General features: G+C 51.4%; 1 non-coding gene and 1 pseudogene across 1 annotated transcript; both read left to right on the top strand.

Moving 5' to 3' along the window:
• The first annotated feature begins 13,575 nt into the window (after positions 1-13,575).
• Positions 13,576-15,379, top strand: LOC146172016 (small subunit ribosomal RNA; annotated as a pseudogene).
• Positions 15,380-16,606: 1,227 nt separating this feature from the next.
• On the top strand, positions 16,607-16,760 carry LOC146172015 (5.8S ribosomal RNA). Its single transcript, XR_014702727.1, has one exon. It is a non-coding gene; the product is annotated as a 5.8S ribosomal RNA (ribosomal RNA).
• The last annotated feature ends 320 nt before the right edge of the window (positions 16,761-17,080 follow it).

Raw genomic sequence — 17,080 nt, 5'->3', positions numbered from 1 at the left:
CTACTGCTCACGCAGGTTTTTCTGGCAAACATTTCCAAGACAGTTCACCCGGATAGATTTCTGTTCAACGATGTGCACGTGGCCCTTGTACACCGAAATTCGGCATGTTCGGCTGAGTTGTTCAACACCTGCGAATCACAACTGTGCCCAGCCAGCGACGAATTTGGACATTTTGCATTTCCAAGCTGGCAACGTTGTCAAGTGATTTTCAACGCTGCCAGGTTGCAGCTACAAAATGCAATGAAGCAGCACTGTGACGACTGGGCGGAGAGCCGGCGAGGTGGCAGTAAACCTTACGAGTCTTTTGCTGCTCACGCAGGTTTTTCTAAAGAACATTTCCAAGACAGTTCACCCTGGTGGATTTGAGTTCAACCATGTGCGCGTGGCCCTGGTACGCCGAAATTCGGCATCTTCGGCTGAGTTTTTCGACACTTGCGAATCGCAACTGTGGCCAGCCAGCGACGAATTTGGACATTTTGCATTCCCAAGCTGACAGCGTTGTCAAGTGGGCGTCAATGCTGTCAGGTGTCGGCTACAAAATTCACCGGAGCAGCACTGTGATGGCGGGGCGAGAGCCGGCGAGAAGGCAGTGAACCTTACAAGTCTTCTACTGCTCACGAAGGTTTTTCTGGCGAAAATTTCCATGACAGTTCACCCTTATGGATATCCGTTCAACGATGTGCGCGTGGCCCTGGTACGCCGAAATTCGGCATCTTCGGCTGAGTTGTTCGACACCTGCGAATCGCAACTATGCCAAGCCAGCGTCGAATTTGGACATTTTCGTTTCCAAGCTGGCAACGTTGCCAAGAATGCGTCAACGCTGCCAGGTGTCGGCTACAATATTCACTGGAGCAGCACTGTGGCGTCGGGGCGTGGAGCCGGCGAAATGGCAGTGAACCTTACAAGTCTTCTACTGCTCACGCAGGTTTTTCTGGCGAACATTTTCAAGACAGTTCACCCTGATGGATTTCTGTTCAACGATGTGCACGTGGCCCTTGTACACCGAAATTCGGCATCTTCGGCTGAGTTGTTCGAAACCTGCGAATCGCAACTCTGCCCAACCTGCGACGAATTTGGACATTTTCCATTTCCAAGCTGGCAACGTTGTCAACTGGGCGTCGACACTGCCAGGTGTCGGGTACAAAATTTACTGGAGCAGCACTGTGATGACGGGGCGTGGTGCCGGAGCGATGGCAGTGAACCTTACAAGTCTTCTACTGCTCACACAGATTTTTGTGGCGAAAATTTTCAAGACAGTTCACCCTGATGGATTTCCGTTCAAGGATGTGCGCGTGGCCCTGGTACACCGAAATTCGGCATCTTCGGCTGAGTTGTTCGACATCTGCGAATCACAACTCTGCCAAGCCAGCGTCGAATTTGGACATTTTGCGGTCCCAAGCTGGCAACATTGTCAAGTGGGCGTCAACGCTGCCAGGTATCGGCTACAAAATTCACCAGAGCAGCACTGTGACAGCGGGGCGAGAGTCGGCGAGATGGTAGTGAACCTTACAAGTCTTCTACTGCTCACGCAGGTTTTTCTGGCAAACATTTTTAAGACATTACATCCTGATGGATTTCCGTTCAACGATGTGCACGTGGCTCTTGTACACCGAAATTCGGCATCTTTGGCTGAGTTGTTTGACACCTGCAAATAGCAACTGTGCCCATTCAGCGACGAATTTGGACCTTTGGCGTTTCCAAGCTGGAAACATTGTCAAGTGGGCTTCAACCCTCCCAGGTGTCAGCTACAAAATTCACTGGAGCAGCACTGTGACGACGGGGCGTGGAGCCGGCGGGATGGCACTGAACCTTACAAGTCTTCCACTGCTCACGCAGTTTTTTTTGGCCAAGTTTTGCAGACATTTCACCTTGATGGATTTTCGTTCAACGATGTGCAAGTGGCCCTTGTACACCGAAATTCCGCGTCTTCGGCTTAGTTTTTCGACACCTGCGAATCACAACTGTGCCCAGCCAGTGACGAATTTGGACGTTTCGCATTTCCAAGCTGACAACGTTGTCAAGTGGGCATCAACGCTGCTAGGTGTCGGCTTAAAAATTCACCGGAGCAGCACTGTGACTGTGAGGCGTGGAGCCGGCTAGATGGCAGTGAACCTTACAAGTCTTGTACAGCTCACGCAGGATTTTCTGGCGAAAATTTCCAAGACAGTTCACCCTGATAGATTTCTGTTCAACGATGTGCACGTGGCCCTTGTACACCGAAATTCGGCATGTTCGGCTGAGTTGTTCAACACCTGCTAATCGCAACTGTGCCCAGCCAGCGACGAATTTGGACATTTTGCGTTTCCAAGCTGGCAACGTTGTCAAGTGATTGTCAACGCTGCCAGGTGTCAGCTACAAAATGCAATGAAGCAGCACTGTGACGACGGGGCGGGGAGCCGGCGAGGTGGCAGTGAACCTTACGAGTCTTTTGCTGCTCACGCAGGTTTTTCTAACGAACATTTCCAAGACAGTTCACCCTGATGGATTTGCTTTCAACGATGTGCGCGTGGCCCTGGTACGCCGAAATTCGGCATCTTCGGCTGAGTTTTTCGACACCTGCGAATCGCAACTCTGCCAAACCAGCATCGAATTTGGACATTTTGCGTTTCCAAGCTGGCAAAGTTGTCAAGAAGGCGTCAACGCTGCCATGTGTCGGCGACAAAATTCACTGGAGCAGCACTGTGGCGTCGGGGCGTGGAGCCGGCGAGATGGCAGTGAACCTTACAAGTCTTCTACTGCTCACGCAGGTTTTTCTGGCGGACATTTCCAAGTCAGTTCACCCTGATGGATATCCATTCAACGATGTGCAAGTGGCCCTTGTACACCGAAATTCGACATCTTCGGCTGAGTTGTTCGACACCTGCTAATCGCAACTGTGCCCAACCTGCGACGAATTTGGACATTTTGCGTTTCCAAGCTGGCAACGTTGTCAACTGGGCATCAACACTGCCAGGTGTCGGTTACAAAATGCACTGGAGCAGCACTGTGATGACGGGGCCTGGTGCCGGCGCGATGGCAGTGAACATTACAAGTCTTCTACTGCTCACACATGTTTTTGTGGCGAACATTTTCAAGACAGTTCACCCTGATGGATTTCCGTTCAAGGATGTGCGCGTGGCCCTAGTACACCGAAATTCGGCATCTTCGGCTGATTTGTTCGACATCTGCAAATCGCAACTCTGCCAAGCCAGCGTCGAATTTGGACATTTTGCGTTTCCAAGCTGGCAACGTTGTCAAGTGGGCATCAATGCTGCCAGGTGTAGACTACAAAATTCACTGGAGCAGCAATGTGGCGTCGGGGCGTGGAGCCGGCGAGATGGCAGTGAACCTTACAAGTCTTCTACTGCTCACGCAGGTTTTTCTGGCGAACATTTCCAAGACAGTTCACCCTGATAGATTTCTGTTCAACGATGTGCACGTGGCCCTTGTACATCGAAATTCGGCATCTTCGGCTGAGTTGTTCGAAACCTGCGAATCGCAACTCTGCCCAACCTGCGACGAATTTGGACATTTTGCATATCCAAGCTGGCAACGTTGTCAACTGGGCGTCGACACTGCCAGGTGTCGGGTACAAAATTTACTGGAGCAGCACTGTGATGACGGGGCGTGGTGCCGGAGCGATGGCAGTGAACCTTACAAGTCTTCTACTGCTCACACAGATTTTTGTGGCGAAAATTTTCAAGACAGTTCACCCTGATGCACTTCCATTGAACGATGTGCACGTGGACCTTGTACACCGAAAATCGGCATCTATGGCTGAGCTGCTCGACACCTGCAATTCGCAACTGTGCCCTGCCAGTGACGAATTTGGACATTTTGCATTCCAAAGCTGACAACGTTGTCAACGCTGCCAGGTGTCGGCTACCAAATTCACCGGAGCAGCACTGTGACGGCGGGGCGGAGAGCCGGCGAGATGGTAGTGAACCTTACAAGTCGTCTACTGCTCACGCAGGATTTTCTGGCGAACATTTTCAAGACAGTTCACCCTGATGGATTTCTGTTCAACGATGTGCACGTGGTCCTTGTACACCGAAATTCGCCAACTTGGGCTGAATTGTTCAACACCTGCGAATCGCAACTGTGCCCAGTCAGCGACGAATTTGGACATTTTGCGTTTCCAAGCTGGCAACGTTGTCAAGTGGGCATCAACGCTTCTAGGTGTTGGCTTCAAAAGATCACCGGAGCAGCACTGTGACGGCGGGGCATGGAGCCGGCGAGATGGCAGTGAACCATACAAGTCTTCTACTGCTCACGCAGGTTTTTCTGGCAAACATTTCCAAGACAGTTCACCCTGATTGGATTTCCATTCAACGATGTGCACATGGCCCTTGTACACCGAAATTTGGCATCTTCGGCTCAGTTGTTCGACACCTGCAAATCGCAATGTACCCAGCCAGCGACGAATTTGGACATTTTGTGTTTCCAACCCGGCAACGTTGTCAAGTGGGCGGCAACGCTGCAAGGTGTCGGCTACAAATTTCACTGGAGTAGCACAGTGACGACGGGGCGGGGAGCCGGCGAGATGGCAGTGAACCTTACAAGTCTTCTACTGCTCACACAGGTTTTTGTGGAGAACAATTCCAAGATAGTTCACCCTGATAAATTTCCGTTCAACAATATGCGCGTGGCCCTGGTACGCCGAAATTCTCCATCATCATCTAAGTTGTTCGACACTTGCGAATCGCAACTCTGCCAAGCTAGTGACAAATTTGTACATTTTGCGTTTTCAAGCTGGCAACGTTGTCAAATGGGCGTCAACGATGCCAGGTATCGGCTACAAAATTCACTGGAGCAGCACTGTGACCACGGGGCGGGGAGCCGGCGAGGTGGCAGTGAACCTTACGAGTCTTCTACTGCTCGCGCAGGTTTTTCTGGCGGACATTTCCAAGGCAGTTCGCCCTGATGGATTTCCGTTCAACAATGTGCGCGTGGCCCTGGTACACCGAAATTCGGCAACTTCGGCTGAGTTGTTCGACACCTGCGAATCGCAACTGTGCCCAGCCAGCGCAAGAATTTGGACATGCTGCGTTTCCAAGCTGGCAACGTTGTCAAGTGGGCGTCAACGCTGCCAGGTGTCGGGTACAAAATTCACTGGAGTAGCACTGTGAAAACGGGGCGTGGTGCCGGCGCGATGGCAGTGAACCTTACAAGTCTTTCACTGCTCACGCAGGTTTTTCTGGCGAACATTTCCAATACATTTTATCCTTATGGATTTCCGTTCAACGATGTGCACGTGGCCCTTGTACACCCAATATGGCATCTTCGGCTGAGTTGTTCGACACCTGCGAATCGGAACTGTGCCCAGCCAGCGACGAATTTGGACCTTTTGCTTTCCCAAGCTGGCAACGTAGTCAAATGAGCGTCAACGCTACCAGGTGTCGGCTAAAAAATTCACCAGAGCAGCACTGTGACGACGGAGCGGGGAGCCGGCGAGAAGGCAGCGAACCTTAGGAGTCTTCACTGCTTAAGCAGGTTTTTCTAACGAACATTTCCAAGACAGTTCACCCTGATAGATCTCCGTTCAACCATGTGCGCGTGGCCCTGGTACGCCGAAATTCAGCATCTTCGGCTGAGTTGTTCGACACCTGCGAATCGCAACTCTGCCAAGCCAGCGACGAAATTGGACATTTCCTTTTCAAGCTGGCAACGTTGTCAAGTGGGCGTCAACGTTGCCACGTGTCGGCTACAAAATTCACTGGAGCAGCACTGTGACGACGGGGTGGGGAGCCGGCGAGATGGCAGTGAACCTTACGAGTCTTCTACTGCTCACGCAGGTTTTTCTAACGAACATTTCCACTGCTCACGCGGGTTTTAGTGGCGAACATTTCCAAGACAGTTCACCCTGATGGATTTCCGTTCAACAATGTGCACGTGGCCTTTGTACACCGATATTTGGCATCTTCGGCTGAGTTGTTCGACACCTGCGAATCGCAACTGTGCCCAGCCAGCGACGAATTTGCTTGTGTGTGTCTCCTTTTTTTGCCCTTGTCTTCTTTGCGCTACGTTTTCCTAAAATGCGAATGCACCAACTCGCCCAATTTAGCATTCTTGTACGAATTTGGACATTTTGCGTTTCCAAGCTGGCAACATTGTCAAGAGGGCTTCAACCCTCCCAGGTGTCAGCTACAAAATTCACCGGAGCAGCACTGTGACAACGGGGCGTGGAGCCGGCGAGATGGCAGTGAACCTTATGAGTCTTCTACTGCTCACGCAGGTTTTTCTAACGAAAATTTCTAAGAGAGTTCACACCCTGATGGCTTTCCATTCAAAGATGTGCACGTGGCCCTTGTACACCGAAATTCGGCATCTGCGGCTGAGTTGTTCGAAACCTTCGAATTGCAATTTCCCAGCCGGCGACGAAATTGGACATTTTGCGTTCCCATGCTGGCAACATTGTCAAGTGGGCATCAACGCTGCCAAGTATCGGCGAAAATTCACCGCAGCAGCACTGTGACGACAGGGTGCAGAGCTGGCAAGATGGCAGAGAACCTTACAAGTCTTTTACTGCTCACGCAGGTTTTTCTGGCGAACATTTCCAAGACATTTTATCCTTATGGACTTCCGTTCAATGAGGTGCACGTGGCCCTTGTACACCGAATACGCATCTTCGGCTGAGTTGTTCGACACGTGCGAATCGCCACTGTGCCCAGCCAGCGACGAATTTGCACTTGTTGCATTTCCAAGCTGGCAACGTTTTGAAGTGGGCGTCAACGCTTGCAAGTGTCGGGTAAAAAATTCACCGGAGCAGCACTGCGACGACATGGCGTGGAGCTAGAGAGATGGTAGTGAACCTTACAAGTCTTCTACTTCTCGCGCAGGTTGTTCTGGCGAACATTTCCAAGACAGTTCATCCTGATGAATTTCCGTTCAACAATGTGCACGTGGCCTTTGTACACCGAAATTCGGCATCTTCGGCTGAGTTGTTCCACGCCTGCAAACAGCAACTGTGTCCATTCAGCGACGAATTTGGACCTTTTGCGTTCCCAAGCTGGCAACATTGTCAAATGGGCTTCAACCCTCCCAGGTGTCGACTACAAAATGCACTGGAGCAGCACTGTGACGACGGGGCGGGGAGCCGGCGAGAAGGCAGTGAACCTTATGAGTCTTCTACTGCTTACGCAAGTTTTTCAAATGAACATTTCCAAGACAGTTCACCCGGATGGATTTCCGTTCAACCATGTGCGCGTGGCCCTGGTACGCCGAAATTCGGCATCTTCGGCTGAGTTGTTTGACACCTGCGTATCGCAACCGATATTCGGCATCTTCGGCTTTGTTGTTCGACACCTGCGAATCACAACTGTGCCCAGCCAGTGACAAATTTGGACATTTTGCGTTTCCAAGCTGGCAACATTGTCAAGCGGGCTTCAACCCTCCCAGGTGTCAGCTACAAAATTCACCGGAGCAGCACTGTGACAACGGGGCGCGGAGCCGGCGAAATGGCAGTGAACCTTACGAGTCTTCTACTGCTCACGCAGGTTTTTCTAACGTAGATTTCTAAGACAGTTCACCCTGATGGATTTCCGTTCAAAGATGTGCACGTGGCCCTTGTAGACCGAAATTCGGCATCTTCGGCTGAGTTGCCCGACACCTGCGCATTGCAACAGTGCCCAGCCAGCGACGAATTTGGACATTCAACGTTCCCAAGCTTGCAACGTTTTGAAGTGGGTGTCAACGCTGCCAAGTGTCGGGTAAAAAATTCAGCGGAGCAGCACTGTGACGACATGGCGTGGAGCCGGCGAGATGGCAGTGAACCTTACAAGTCCTCTACTGCTCACGCAGGTTGTTCTGGCGAACATTTCCAAGACAGTTCATCCTGATGGATTTCCATTCAACGATGTGCGTGTGGCCCTGGTACGCCGAAATTCAGCATCTTCGGCTGAGTTGTTCGACACCTGTGAATAACAACTCTGCCAAGCCAGCGACGAATTTGGACATTTTGCGTTTCCAACCTGGCAACATTGACAAGTGGGTTTCAACACTCCCATGTGTCAGCTACAAAATTCACCGGAGCAGTACTGTGACGACTGGGCGTGGAGCCGGCGAGATGGCAGTGAACCTTACAAGTCTTCTACTGCTCACGCAGGTTTTTCTGGTGAACATTTCCAGACATTTCACTCTGAAGGATTTTCATTCAACGATGTGCACGTGGACCTTGTACACCGAAATTCAGCATCTTCGGCTGAGTTGTTCGACACCTGCGAATCGCAACCATGCCCAGCCAGCGACGAATTTGGACATTTTGCGTTTCCAAGCTGGCAACATTGTCAAGTGGGCTTCAACCCTCCCAGGTGTCAGCAACAAAATTCACCGGAGCAGCACTGTGACAATGGGGCGTGGAGCCGGCGAGATGGCAGTGAACCTTACAAGTCTTCTACTGCTCACACAGGTTTTTGTGGAGAACAATTCCAAGATAGTTCACCCTGATAAATTTCAGTTCAACGATGGGCGCGTGGCCCTGGTACGCCAAAATTCTGCATCATCAGCTAAGTTGTTCGACACCTGCGAATCGCAACTCTGCCAAGCCAGTGACGAATTTGTACATTTTGCGTTTCCAAGCTTTCAACGTTGTCAAGTGGGCGTCAACGATGCCAGGTGTCGACTACAAAATTCACTGGAGCAGCACTGCGACGACGGGGCATGGAGACGGCGAGATTGCAGTGAACCTTACGAGTCTTCTACTGCTCACGGAGGTTTTTCTATCGAACATTTGAAGACAGTTCACCCTGATGGACTTCAGTTCAATGATGTGCTCGTGGTCCTTGTACACCGAAATTCGGCATCTTCGGCTGAGTTTTCGACAGCTGTGATTCGCAACTTTGCCAGCCAGCGACGAATTTGGGCATTTTGCATTCCCAAGCTGACAACGTTGTCAAGTGGCCATCAACGTTGCCAGGTATCGGCGACAAAATTCGCCGGATCAGCACTGTGACGACAGGGTGCAGAGCCGGCAAGATGGCAGTGAACCTTACAAGTCTTTTACTGCTCACGCAGGTTTTTCTGGCGAACATTTCCAAGACATTTTACCCTGATGGATTTCCGTTCAACGATGTGCACGTGGCCCTTGTACACCGAATACGGCATCTTCGGCTGAGGTGTTCGACACCTGCGAATCGCAACTGTGCCCAGCAAGCAACGAATTTGGACATTTTGCGTTTCCAAGCTGGCAACATTGTCAAGTGGGCTTCAACGCTCCCAGGAGTCTGCTACAAAATTCACCGAAGCAGCACTGTGAAGACGAGACGTGGAGCCGGCGAGATGGCAGTGAACCTTACAAGTCTTCTACTGCTCACGCAGGTTTTTCTGGTGAACATTTCAGACATTTCACCCTGATGGATTTCCGTTCAATGATGTGCACGTGGCCCTTGTACACCGAAATTGGGCATGTTTGGCTGAGTTGTTCGACACCTGCGCATCGCAACAGTGCCCAGCCAGCAACGAATTTGGACATTTTGCGTTTCCAAGCTGGCAACGTTGTCAAGTGGGCGCCAATGCTGCAGGTGTCGGCTACAAAATTCACCGCAGCAGCACTGTGACGAAGGGGCACGGAGGCGGCGAGATGGCAGTGAACCTTACAAGTCTTCTACTGCTCACGCAGGTTTTTCTGGAGAGCTTTTCCAAGACTGTTCACCCTGATGGATTTCCGTTCTACGATGTGCACGTGGCGCTTCCCAGGTAGCACAAAGTAGGATATGAGGGGTAGGCGCAGGTGGGTCCGATGTGGGCAATACAGGATGGCCCCGATGGGCTCAATGTGGGTGCTGCAAGAGGGGCCGACGTAGGCCTGAAGGGGGCTGTCGACAAAGTCCCGATGGGCCCTACTAGGAACCGATGTGGGCAGCTCAGCAGGGCTGCCCATATCTTTCCTGCACTGCTAAAAGGGCACATCTCGCCAACTCCCCACGATGGTCCTACTTTGGACAGATTTGAACAGCCGCACTGCACGAACATTTTTGTTTATTTCGGTTAGCCCCTCAGATAATTACATAGGACCGATGCGGGCTCTATAACGAGAGCCGCACTTGGCCTTACCCACATTATTCTCATAGGGGTACGATGCAGGAAGTTGATGGGAAGCCCCAGTCAAAGTTTTCCCAATCAATATTTATGCACATATAAGTATTTTATATATGTCAGCACTTTCTAAACAGCCACAATATTAAATTTTACAATAATTGATAACTTTGTTCAAGCCTAAATGACTTCATGTACATCTTGTTCAGGCTATGGAGATGTGTGTTCTGAGCAGTAATATTGTGCCGAGAGTTGCAGGCTGTCCACAGCAACCACATAAGGATCAACAGTTACCAATCAGTTTGTTTTAGTATATTTAGCGCAATTTCATGAGCGCGAGAACTAAAGCCATATAATATTTTTACGAAGATGACGAAGCGGGAGTGGAACGGGGCCGAGTGCTCGCGCTAGACCCGCTGGCCATTAAAGCATATTTCATGGTCATGTCAGCTCGTCGTTGTGTACCTGCTGTGTTGCCGTGTTTCATCGCTTGTCACGCCACCACGTAATAATATTTCTAACCAACTAAACACGGCAACCACTGTTATACAAATCATCTATAAAAGTAATTTATGGCAACATCTAATGCAAAGAAAGGTTGGAAAGAATGATTACACAATTGCACGCACGCCTTCTAGCCCCATTACGGCCGATGTGGTACCTACAGCGGTTTTGTGTGGGTAGCTCCAATTAGGCTGGGGGTTGTTTTTTGAACCTAAAGCCCACTTGCTGTTGCACGTGCCTTCAATTTCCCCTCAAGGGGCTGAGATGTTGGTATTATGCGGATACGCCCGCCTTGCAGCCCCTTTACAGCCTATGTGGGACCTAAGCCGGTTTAGCTAAGGCTGCCTCATTTGGGCTTCAAGAGGGCTTGCCCAAATTGAGCTCTTATTCATATTTCACCCGCCCTCAAGTAACCTACAAGGGACCGATTGGGGCAGCATGTGGGTATGTCCGTTTTTTTCTTTTTTCCCCTACTACGGCCGATGTTGGTCCCACAAAGATTTAATGGGGGCGGCCTCATTTCGGATCTATGAGGGCTTTCCCATAAAGGGCCCACATATAGGTTGGATTGCCGTCAAATACCCTACAAGGGACCCTTGTGGTCTGGATGCAGGAATGTGCTCTGCATTGGCCCGAGTATGACCCATGCAGGAGGAATAGGGACAAGTCCAAATGGGGCTTGCCCACTTTTGGCCCATCAAGGACCGATGCAGGTTTTATGATGGTTACCATAGCCCCACTTGCCTACATCGGACCTACTGGGGCCCCACTTTTGTGCTACCTGGGTTTTACACCGAAATTCGGCATGTTCGGCTGAGTTGTTCGATACCTGCGATTCGCAACTGTGCCCAGTCAGCTACGAATTTGGACATTTTGCATTTCCAAGCTGGCAACATTGTCAAGTGGGTGTCAACGCTGCCTGGTGACGGCTACAAAATTCACCGGAGCAGCACTGCGACGACCGGGCATGGAGCCGGCGCGATGGCAGTGAACCTTATATTTCTTCTACTGCTCACGCAGGTTTTTCTGGCGAACATTTCCAAGACAATTCACCATGATGGATTTCCGTTCAACGATGTGCACGTGGCCCTTGTACACCGAAATTCGGCATGTTCGGCTGAGTTGTTCGATACCTGCGAATCGCAACTCTGTCCAGCCAGCGACGAATTTGGACATTTTGCGTTTCCAAGCTGACAAGGTTGTCAAGTGGGCATCAACTCTGCCAGGTGTCGGCTACAAAAGTCACTGGAGAAGCACTGTGACGATGGGGCGTGGAGCCAGCGAGATGGCAGTGAACCTTATAAGTCTTGTGCTGATCACGCAGGTTTTTCTGGCGAACAGTTCCAAGACAGTTCACCTTGATGGATTTCCGTTCAACGATGTGCTCGTGGCCCTGGTGATGTAGGCTGAACCATTGTTAGCGTCGATGCCATCCGAGATCGAATGGGGTCCGGCAGCAGACCGTGTTCAGGTTGGAGCCCTTGGAGCCGGTGACTGGTTCAGTCTCCTGTTGGCTGGTCCTCCAGAGTAACAGGAACAAGGCTGGGGTTTTCGCTTGAAGGATCAAAAGCAGCATCTTCACCAGATTTCACGTAGTGGTGACAAGGCCTTTGACACCAAAAGAAGACACAGGCTTGTTGGTACTGAAATCAACTCTTTATTGGCCTGACTTGCGCCCGCAAAGGAGCTAAGCAACTCGGCGGCAGCGATAGCAACAAACGTGCTCATCAATCGTTGAGCAAAGAATGCCCGTCACACTCGTCAACGGTCAATTTAAATGCTGCTCAGATCAATCTAGATAACGTCGCAAACTGCTACTAGGACTACCTGGAACATTGTAGAAACATACGCAAGTGATCGAATCTTCGAGACAGGTTTCGGCTCATGTTCCGCGAGAAAGAAAATGATAACGCGTCGTATCGCGACAACGAGCATGGTCAAACACGAGATACAGAATTGATATGCGTGCCAGGATCACAGTGATAAGCCCGCATGCCGGCGGCTGTTAAAAACACCAAATCCAGTTTTGAAGGTTTCGCGGCAATATACCGATGAACGATGCTTTTTAGCGTGCACAAATGATATGTATAGTCATAGTTAACGTTTGTAGTCCCTCTGCTGTAATGCCCTCCAATGAATGCCCTACAAAAAAGGTATCCAATAAATAAATAAATAAAAACAAAATATTTGGTTGCCGGTAGCCGCCGCACACGCACCGGTGGCAGAATCCGCGAGTACGGGCACGGTCGGGGCGCCGCGGCGTGCCACTGTAGGTCGGGCACGATTCAGCGCCTTCTGCGACACAGTCTCTTCTAGCAGGACGACGCTCGCGTGCGCTGCGACGGCTGAGTCCTCGTGTAGAGCCGGCGAGACGCACCACGGTGTGTCGATCCCGCATTGATGGGCTCGCGTATCGGGCCGTTTGTTCGGTGATCGTTTTTCGTGTACGGCGGCAAACTGAAATATTTCGGGTGCCGAGAGCGCGTCATAATGCCGCATACGGGTGCGCACGATTCGATGCCTACTTTACGGCACATCGTCCTTGAGTACGGCCAGTCGTTTACCCAGGGATGTCTGGGTATTTATCGCTGCTATTATATGGGCGTCTAGAGGCGGCGGACCAACACGCTGCCTCGACCCCACGGCATTCTTCTGCGGCCTCATCCGTGTCTGCGATGGGGCTGGTTGCCGGACGATGCTGTTTCCGCTATATTTTGAGGTGTGTTTCGTGCTATTCGGAGCTGGAATCCGTGCGATTGCACCAAAGATGCGGGCGTGTCACGTCGTCTGGCGGCTTGGCCGTCTCGGCTACGCAGCAAGTGCCATCCGGTGCACGAACGCTGCGGCCTCATCCTGCGTGCGCAGCGGTGAGCGCGTTACATATGTTTCTGCTTTAAGGCACGTGCTCTCTTACCGCGCGACGAGATCCGGCCCCACAGGGCACGTCGCAGCGAGCTCGAATGACGCACAAAATAGGATGCGTCGCGCGCTTGGGCGCCCGAATGCGGCCTCGAAAGCGCTGCGACAAAGGCACCCGTGGTGGAGTTTCGCCTATGCATCTACCTGGTTGATCCTGCTAGTAATCATATGCTTGTCTCAAAAATTAAGCCATGCATGTATAAGTACATGCTTAAATAAGACGAAACCCCGAATGGTTCAATAAATCAGGTACGGTTCCTTAGATCGCTCCTTTCTACTTGGACAATTGTGGCAATTCTAGAGCTAATACATGGATTGAGCCTGAAGTTCTTTGGCTGACGGGCGCTTTTATTAGACCAAGACCTACAGGGTTCTGCCCGTACTCTGTGGTGACTCAGGATAACTTTGTGCTGATCGCATGACCATGAGCCGGCGACGTTTCTTTCAAGCGTCTGCCTAATCAACTTTCGATGGTAGGTTACTTGCCGACCATGGTTGTTACGCGTAACGGAGAATCAGGGTTAAATTCGGGAGAGGGAACCTGAGAAACCGCTACCACATTCAAGGAAGGCAGCAGGCACGCAAATTACCCACTAACAGCACGGGGAGGTAGTGACGAAAAATAACAATACGGGCTCTTTTGAGGCCACGTAATTGAAATGAGTGCATTCTAAATCCTTTAACGAGAATCAATTGGAAGGCAAGTCTAGTGCTAGCAGCCACGGTAATTTCAGCTCCAATAGCGTATACTAAAGCTGCTGCGATTAAAAAGCTCGTAGTTTGATCTGAGTTCCAGACGAGTAGTGCATCTACACGATGCGACGGCTCGTACAGAACATCATGCTGGTCCTCTCTAAGTGCCCTTTTTGGTTCGTCTCGAGGTGGCCTGTGCTTTTACTTTGAAAAAATTAGAGCGCTCAACGCAGGCGAATCACCTGAACAGACTGCATGGAATAATAGAACAAGAACATGTTTCTGTTCTATTGGTTTTTGGAATACGGGGTAATGATTAAGAGTGACAGACGGAGGCATTCGTGTTGCCGCGCTGGAGATGAAATCCTTGAACCTTCGCAAGACGAAATATTGCGAAAGCACTTGCCAAGAAGCAAGCACTTGCGCTTTTCTTCGATCAGGAACGAAAGCCAGACGTTCAAAGACGATCAGATACCGCCCTAGTTCTGACCATAAACGATGCCAACCAGCGATCCGTGTGAGTTACTCAAATGACCGGGAAACCAAAGTATTTGGGTTCCAGGGAAGTATTGTTGCAAAGGTGAAAATTAAAGGAATTGACGGAAGGGCACCACCAGGAGTGTTGCCTGCGGCTTAATGTGACTCAACACGGGAAGCCTTACCTAGCCCGGACACTGGGATGATTGACAGGCTGAGGGCTCTTTCTTGATTCGGTGGGTGGTGGTGCATGGCCATTGTTAGTCGGTAGAGCAATATGGTTGGTTAATTCCGATAACGAACGATACTTTAGCCTATTAACTTGGTGCCGGGTTCTCAGCACCTTACAACCTTCTTAGACGAACAAGCGGCTCCCAGCCCCACGAAACAGAGCAATAACAGGACTGTGATTCCCTTAGATGTCCGGGGCTAACGCGCGCTACACTGAAGGAAGCAGCGTGTCTTTATCCCTGCCTGAAAAGACTGGGTAACCCGTGGAACTTCTTTCGTGATTGGGATAGGGGCTTGCGATTCCCCTTGAACGAGGAATTCCCAGTAGGCGCGAGTTATAAGCTCGCGTTGATTAGGTCTCTGCCCTTTGTACACACCGGCCCTCACTACTACCGATTGAATGATTTAGTGAGGTCTTCGGATCGATGTCCGGCGCCGCCTTTCGGTTGCGCCGGTCTGGTGGAAAGATGACCAAACTTGATCATTTACAGGAAGTAAAAGTCGTAACAAGGTTTCCGTAGGTGAACCTGCGGAAGAATTATTACCGGACTGTGCTTGTCACACCCGGCGCCGCCGCAACTTTTAAGCGGAGGATGGCTCCTGTTCGTGGAGTTGCGAGATTCTGAAGCCATTTCTCTGCACAGTGTTACGCCCGGCTGGAGCTCCGTCACCAAGGAAGTGTCGGACGGTCGGCTTCCGCGGGTACAAACGGCGTAACGCCCCTATGGCGGTGGGATTTCGGTTATCGAACTCATGCGCTCCCAAAGTGACGCACAGAGTCTGTAGTGCGGACCGAGGAAAAGGCCTGCCCGCCACCAAGGGAACGGCGGCGCTGCTGCGAAGTACGAGAAGAAACGCGGCTCGTTGACTCTGGATGCCTTTTGCTTCGTTCTGGTGCGTTGAGAGTCTGACGCTTGCAAGTCGAGCAAGGCGCCGTTTCAATGGCGCGAAAGGAGAAATTGAAACCAAAAAGGACGACGGGGTTACAATCCCGCACTCGAACACATTCGCGGCCTTGGGGTTCTCCCGCGGCCTCGTCCTTCCCAGTTTCTGAGTAGTCTGTCGGTGCCCCGCCAAAAAAGCCGTCCGAGACACTTGTGGTTGGGGGGCTCCCGTTGCAGGAGTAGTCAGACTGACTCTCTTCTTCCGGATTGTCAAGTACGCCTGTCCGGCTCCAATGCGCATGGCCTCCGATGCGAAGTGGATAGGGGCCCCTTTGTGCAAAATGTGGTAGACGGTGGAGAATGAGATCACGGCGGCGTGACGTTGACAGTGGTCGGTCCAAGAGGCCACCCTTGAGGAGCGTCGCTGTATGGCTCTACCCGGGGCTCTCCACCAGGGGGCGAAGGTGCATGGGAGCGGTGGTTGATGATCACGGAAACGAGTTTTTCGAAATTACAGGATTTTTCTCATCGAAAATGTCTTCTGTGGTGTTACCCACTGGTTGACTCTCTTTTATGATAGCAAATTGCCTCGTAATCCTTTTAGTGACGCGCACACGATTTTTGGTTCACAGCCCCACGGAGAAGGAGAGAACAGGCGGCTGCACGCTGCTCATGCACTTCCTCTCTAACAGCACTACCACTGCTCAAGGCTTCGCGAGGCGCAGCATTCGAGCCGCTTGCAGGCTGGCCCAGAGGCCGAATGAAACGCTGCGATATGTTGCAGGAGTTGGACGAAACTGCAACACTGGCTGGAGACCAGGGGGAAAGCCTCGGTGTCTAAAACCCTTTGTTGTACTAATATACAGAGCTGAACAAACCAAATGCACGACTCTAAGCGGGTGGATCACTCGGTTCACTGGTCGATGAAGAACGCAGCCAGTTGCGAGACTTGGTGTGAATTGCAGGGCACACCGAGTACAGGTTGTTCGAACGCACATTGCGCCCTTGGGTCTTTATTTGGGTTCGTCTGTCTGAGGGTCGGATAATATATCAGGAGAGGCGCCGGCGCCAGGGGATGGCGTCGCCGACGGCTCGTTTTCACCGTGTCGGCATCAATGACAGCCGAAGACCCCTCGAAAAGCATTACGTACATTGAGAAGGAGAGTGGGTCGAATCCTGCACCCGTGCGAAAAATCGGTCAAGTCGGGGTGACCCTACGCGACACTTTGAGCCGAGGGCCGCGCAGGATGTCAGTTGCGCACCGTCCGTGTCTCGGAGAGGCAGCTACCGTAGGAAGGAATTACCTGCAGCGCGGTTGCTCAAGGGAGACGAGGCCAGAAGGACGAGCGACAGAGCGGCAT

The sequence above is a fragment of the Amblyomma maculatum genome, unplaced genomic scaffold, assembly GCF_055883805.1.
Source record: "Amblyomma maculatum isolate TAMU_Amacu unplaced genomic scaffold, ASM5588380v1 scaffold_15, whole genome shotgun sequence".
NCBI classification, from domain to species: Eukaryota; Metazoa; Arthropoda; class Arachnida; order Ixodida; family Ixodidae; genus Amblyomma; species Amblyomma maculatum.
This window is presented reverse-complemented; position numbering and strand designations above follow the sequence as displayed.